Genomic DNA, 7,147 nt, shown 5'->3' with positions numbered 1-7,147 from the left:
GAAGTGTCAAACAATATGATAACTTTAAAAACTATCTGTAGATTGTCACCGACTTTAACCTGTCTGATCTCTTGTGTGAAAAGGTGTAGCAAGAGCATTCATATCAAGGTAACGCAAGAGTCAGTGCAGGATAAAAGTAAACAACGCATGATGTCCAATAGCGTTGGAAATAGTCTTAAAGAACTTTTTGCGTAATGGTAAAAGCCTGTTTTCTGAATATATGTTCATCCTTGAGTCACTATTTACAAGATATATAAGAGTGACAACTGTCTTCCCTTCTCTCGTGAATTTTGAAGCTCATTTCGAATGAAGTGAGCAGTTACTCATTTAGCGTGTGCACGTTGAATGTTTCCTAGATGAGTGGTACATGAAACAAAGAGAAAAACCAGAAGAAAGGGGGAAAATGTACGTGGCCAGTTATCTAAAGTTTCTTTCCTACTTCGGCTGCCCACCTGTACCGCAGCCGGTCAACTGAACTCTCTTTGTACACTCGTCCGAAATATCTTGGAACTCGGTCGTTCTTATAAAATGTCTCTTGTGCCTCAGTCACTCATCGTAAGACCTAAGTTGGTGATCCGAATTCTCCTCAGTTGTTCTGCTGAAATCTTTTCACACTTTGCGGCTTTTACGAGGTTATTTTGCGCATTAACGAGTTGTTTGTGCTTCTTGACATCTTTCTTACTGTTACTACGTCTTTGAGACATCTTCGGCCCTTAAGGTGATCATTCGAATGCCTCAAGTTTCTTCATACTGTCAGTAATTAACTTAAGGAGACTCGACCTTCCCGGTAATCTAGAGGGTACTTTCTGTGCCTAACTTAAACTTTCTGTCACTAGCGAGTTCTTACATATCCCTTTCTCCCAACGGAGAGGGAACTGTAACGATAACGTATTTTGTTACTGACTTAAAAGGAAAAATACTACGTTTTCTTGACGTGCAGAAGATTCGTTCCTCAAACTTAAAACTCTGTAACTGGCTTATAATTTACGTGAGCAAGAAAACAGTGGAAACAAACGGTTCCCAAGCAAAACATATCCTACTAACCTTCTGCCACCTAAGTTTTAACTTCGACCTCAATTTTCAACTTTCATGACCTTCCGTCACTTACGAAATGCTTCAGAATTTGATATCACCTTTTCGCTCTTATTTCCATTAGAAGAGGAAAATAATAAATTATGGATATACAAAGAACAAAACAATTCCTCCCCGGCGGGGAATCGAACCCCGGTCTCCCGCGTGACAGGCGGGGATACTAACCACTATACTACCGAGGAATTGGCGAAACACATCGGCTCGTATAGCCAACTTGAAGTTCAATATCTCGGCTTTACGCTTCACGTATTGGTGATAAATTAGTTGTACGAAATCATTGTATATTTAACCATTGAAGGTAGGCCTATATATCGTTTAAGCTCCCCATTCTGTTTGTTATAAAACTTCGTTTAACCTTTCCATTCTGTTTGTTATGAAACTATCTTTTTAGAGAAGAGTAATATCGTTATATGGTGGTTCTGCTTAGCGTGACTAGTCCCCCACTCATTCTAATATTTCTAAATGGTTGTGCTAATTCGAGTCTACATCTGTTCTTTTCCTCATGACTAATCATATATATCTGGTTGTCGTCGATGATGATGCATGGTTCGATGGAAAGTGTATTACTGATGAGACATAAAAAAAATCTCGATATTTAAACAAGTGTGTCGCGATCGAGAGTTCATTTTTAAACTAAAAAGACACCATGTAAAAGTCTTAAAATACAAAGCCAATATATGTAATGATACCTGATCGCTTACAGCTATCAATTACACAAAGAAACCAACACATCAAGTTGCAGGTGCTACTTTGGCTTATTATCTACACGTCACCTCCGGGGTGCTAGTAGGCTACTGAACATGGCGGAAGCTCAATGGGACGCAGTATTTAGTCTAGCCCCTCGGGGATCAAAGTATTATATACACCCATTTCTATACTGTGTGGTCGACAAATTATATTAATAAACTATACCTTTGATTCCCGAGGGGCTAGTACTAAACACGGCGTCCCATTGAGCTTCCGCCATGTTTAATACTAGCACCTCGGAGGTGACGTAGATACCAATCCAAAGTAGCACCAAGTGGCATTATCATTATTTATAGCAACCCTGCATCTCTTGTGTGGAAAAGCGGGATGCTACACGCCCACGGGCTTTAGCTGGCAAAGCAGCCCAGGAAAAACAGAGGTCATGAATAAAGTGTCCCACAAATGTGTGTGTGTGTGTGTGTGTGTGTGTGTGTGTGTATGTGTGTGTGTGTGTGTGTGTGTGTGTGTGTATGTGTGTATATATATATATATATATATATATATATATATATATATATATATATATATATATATAGTGCTGACAAAACAATTAACTATAAAGCACAGATAACAGCAAGAATGCAGAAACAGTCCGGCCACCCTCCACCCGGAAAAAATTACTTGGGTGCAATTTTGATAAATCTGTGGCGTTATCTGTTAAAATAATTAAGTACCCGGTGACTAATGGACTGTAGGTCACAGCTTGAGTGAAGGGCAATGGGCCTTCAGAATAAAAACAAAAGCCACAATTAAGATATACATACAACAGTATTATATGCATATATATCTATTATATTTGTACATATATACATATATATATAATGTGTGTATATATATTCATATATGTATTTATGTATATAAATATAATTATACATTTCTTTATTTACATATATATATATATATATATATATATATATATATATATATATATATATATATATATATATATACACATATATATGTAAATAGCAAATAAGTGAATATATATATATTATATATATATATATATATATATATATATATATATATATATATATATATATATACTGTATATTTATATACATATATATGTGTGTGTGTATAAGTACGTATATCAAAGATTTGGCTTCAGGGGCAATTCTTCAAAGGCAATGTGAAACTAAGTGTGCGTGTGGAGCAAAACAGACAAGTTACTCATTAAACGCATGATTGCGACAGGAGTCGGTAAAATTTGTTAGCTGTACTTTATTTTTTCGTGATTAATTCCACCCAGGGACATTAATAAACGATCTGATTTAACTGAGAAACCTACTCCAGGCACCATTTTCCTGAATATTTCCATGTTAATATTCAAGACCATTCTGGTTGGGAAAGGATTTTGAGATAGCTGTGGAAGTGAAGTGCCTGATACGGGTTCTGAAAGGTGGTTAGATCACGGTAATTACACCCTTTCATATAATCACAAGCCATATTGCCACATAGTAAAAGGGCGCGATGGGAACCTCTGTTATTTGTCAATGTGGAAGTTGGAGATGTGGTTTTAAGGTCATCAGAAAACGGTAGGGAGAATGAAACAAGAGCCCAGACATCCAACTCCCTTCCCAGAAGATGACCTACAGTACACACGTTTTGTTGGCACATCTAGAAATAAAGTAAAAATCTATATGATGCAAGACGTTGTCCTAATAACACTTCGAAATACCAGGACATGAAATTACGTTAAAGAAAGGCAACTAAAGGCGTTGGAAATCGTGAAATGCAGAATTCGTATTAATATGTCTGATCAACCACAATGTACTCCCTAATACGGACTATCTAATACTTTCCCAAAAAATAATAAAAAAAAGGAAAAACTAATAGGCGATAAGTATACAACAGACACATATAAACTGAATTATGAAAAAAAGATAAAAAATAAAAGGAAAAAATTATTCTAACGATACTGGAGAAACCAGACTCAAGAGGGACGTAACCCTTCACTGTTTACCATGTGCTAGTGTGCTTTACAAAGCATGTCGAAAACGGATGAACAATCATGTCCTGGGTGAAAACGTCCAATGAGTGACCGCGCACCAGTCGTCCTAAATGACACAACCCTCCCCCTCCCCTCCCCACCCAACCCTGACCCTCCACTCACATAACTTGCTTCTAATTAATGTCGATGCAAATTTACCGATATCTGATGGGTATCTCATTAAGCAGCATTTATTATACAAAGTATTGCATATCCTACTTAACAAAAGAAAACGAGGACACCCAACACATTGTCAAAGAAAACGTCATAGATGCAGAATGGGATTACTTAGCCATTCGCCAATACGGACGGTTTGACTGTTTTTTTAAGTAATGGTCAGTTTTTTTTTTCTTTTTTTTTTTCATCACAGTACTTACCGTTCAACAGGATTATGGAATGATACTCATAAAGCTGACGAGGTTTGAGTGCTTTGCGGAATTAAGTTCTCTTTTGACAAAATACAAAAAAAGTGAGTTGTGTGTGTGTGTTCCATTCTATGGGCCCAACACACTTGTTCCCTCCCACCCACGGCAACCCAACGGTTTTGTGACAGGCATGCCAGCGCTGGGTTTTTTCCACCTAGATCTGGGTTTTTCGCATCCTGTCTGGGTTTCTGGGTTTTTCATTAGGTTAATAAAAAAATAGAAAAAAATCCCCATGTCAATAATAAGTACTGACTTAACAAATAAAACACTAAAAGATTCATTAGTAGCGCAAGTGAAATTAGTGGAGTGGAGTCGCAGACATGATTGGTGCGCGACGCATACCATACATAGCGGGTAGTGATAACATACGAATATGTACATATAATCTTGCATATGAATGCCAAGCCTTAATAGTAAGGACATAAGAGTGCTTCTAGCATGCGCTGCGTACACGTGTGTCTTTTCTAACTTGTCAGAGGGATGGGTTGGGGAGCCAAAGATTGAAGCCGAACTCGGCCAATAGACGCACAGCGGCACAGTCTGTTAGATTCAAGGTATATAGAAGGGAACTCCTTCAATATGCCTTGGTTAGATTCAGCCGGACCCGTACAGTAGTCGTCGGTTACACATTCGAGAAAGTGCTTTTTTAACGGGTTGTGCATCCATTAATTATAAACATGAGTGAAGTTTCGCCAAAGAAGAGGACAAAAATGTGGTATAAACAAGCTTTCAAAGCTGAATGGTTGAAAAAAGACAGCACTAATGAAAACAGCCGCCACTGTATCTGTTGTGGAATTTCAATAAAAAATGCAAATGAATACAACAGCCACTGTATTTGTTGTGGAATTTCAATAAAAAATGTAAATAAGTCAATGTTATTGGCTCACAAGAGTATAGATGGGCATAAGAGATATTTTGAGTCTGCCAAGTTTAGTGTAGCCATCACTTCTCTCTTAAAGAAGAAAGCAGAACCAAAAAGCGCAAAATTTGCTAAGGTTGAAGCATTATTTGCAGGTTTTTTCTGAACACCATGTTCCATTTTCACATGTAAACCACCTTTTTGATTTTGCAAGAGGGCATTCCCAGATAGCAATGTTGCCCAAGAAATAAAAATGAAAAGGTAAAAGCTTTCATACATCATCCAAGACGGTATTGCCTGTTATGAAAAGTTAGAACTTACCGAAATATGTAAAAAGCAGAAATTTTCTCTAATCATTGATGAAAGTACGGATATTTCTGTGACGCAAATTTTGGCTATAGTAATCCGTTAGTTTGACAAAGTTAAACTTGATGTTACTGATGACCTGCTTGACAGTGTTGTGGTCGAAAGTGGAACAGGAGAAGGCCTATTTAATGCCGTTAGAGCTCTCTTCAAGGAAAGAAATATCTCTTTGTCAAATGTCATAGGATTTGGTAGCGATAACTGTACTACTATGATGGGGAAGAAAAGCGGGTTTCAGAAGTTGCTAAAGGATTCCGTGCCGTCAGTTTTCATTCTTGGATGCGTGTGCCACTCGTTTGCGCTAGCTATGTTCTATCAGTGTTACCATCATTTTTAGAATCACTTTTGAAAGACCTAACATCATATTTTTCCCGTAGTAGCAAAAGGCAGAACGATTTTGCCATAATCCAAGATGCTGTAGAAACTGCTCACCATAGATTTCCCAAACTGACCAAACTAGATGTTATCCAGAGAAAAGGTAGTAAGTATTATTATAGAACAATGGGAAGCTCTTGTGCTCTACTTTCAGTCACAAATGAAAACAAATAAAGTAGATGGCGCCCAGCGAATATAAGAGCACTTAACCAACCGTGGAACAAAACACATGCTATATTTCTTAAAATATGCATTGCAAAAAATAAATACTCTAAATCTTGAACCTCAATCAGAGGTTTTCAGATTACATAACGAACATAAAACTATTTAAAGTTTATTCATCAAAGATGAGCTTCTTATGAAAAACAAACTCTCAGAACTTGATCCTAGCAACAAAACGTTACACAAGGACATCGAAAATCTATACTTAGGAGGGAGAACAATGGCCCTGTTACATAAGGAACTGCTTTCGAGTGATTATATTTGCAGATTTAAGAAGGACTGCCTGAAATTCTTGATAGACCTGTGTTTCCAAATAAAAGAGATTTTCTTTTGATGATGACGGCATGATTCCTAAGCTTAATATTCTAGACCCAAAAGTGGCCAGCGATCCCAAATCTATGTCAATTGCAAATCTAGCAATTCATTTTAGTAACTTAATTTCTCAAGATCAGCTAAATGATCTTGATGGTAAATGGAGGGGCTTTAGATTATCGACGGAGTTGCACATCTTTCCTGAAAATAAGAAGATACCAGAGTACTGGAATAACTTGAGTGTAATTAAGAACGCTCTTGGCCAACAAAATATGAATTGCTATCACGTTTCATGGCGGACCTAACAGTTCTGCCCCATTCGTCGGCTGCAATCGGGGGAATTTTTCACAAATGAAGTGTTAAAACAAAAACTACAGGAGACAGAATTCTTGCGAGACAACAAGACCTGCGTGACATGGGAACCAAAACAAGGATTAATACATGATCTGCAGGAAGGAACAACATACCGTACATATTCTGAAAGGTTGAAAAGTGCGAAGACCAGTAACGAAATGGCCACTCTTTATAAAGATTCTGATAATGAGATATAGGTCTAAAGTAAGTAGCATTGATGATTATGACAATTTAAAGATTGTGTAGTTTTGGAGGTTATCTGCTACCTGGGTTTATCTGAGCTTGCGGTCGAGTTTTAAATTTACTCTGCTGGAGTCACTGGTGACAAGCAGTAAATCAGTAACCCCTTGGAGAGTATCACATGTACTGTATATCTCAGAGTAACTTGAAAACCAAACCAAATTA

At 37.4% G+C, this 7,147-nt stretch overlaps 1 non-coding gene across 1 annotated transcript; it reads right to left on the bottom strand.

Annotated features, from left to right (window-relative positions):
• Positions 1-1,202: 1,202 nt before the first annotated feature.
• TRNAD-GUC (transfer RNA aspartic acid (anticodon GUC)) lies at positions 1,203-1,274 on the bottom strand. Its single transcript has one exon. It is a non-coding gene; the product is annotated as a tRNA-Asp (tRNA).
• Between the last annotated feature and the right edge of the window lie 5,873 nt (positions 1,275-7,147).

The sequence above is a fragment of the Macrobrachium rosenbergii genome, chromosome 41 (genome assembly GCF_040412425.1).
Source record: "Macrobrachium rosenbergii isolate ZJJX-2024 chromosome 41, ASM4041242v1, whole genome shotgun sequence".
Classification (NCBI taxonomy): domain Eukaryota; kingdom Metazoa; phylum Arthropoda; class Malacostraca; order Decapoda; family Palaemonidae; genus Macrobrachium; species Macrobrachium rosenbergii.
Note: the sequence above shows the minus strand (reverse complement) of the source record. Positions and strands in the feature narration are given on the sequence as shown.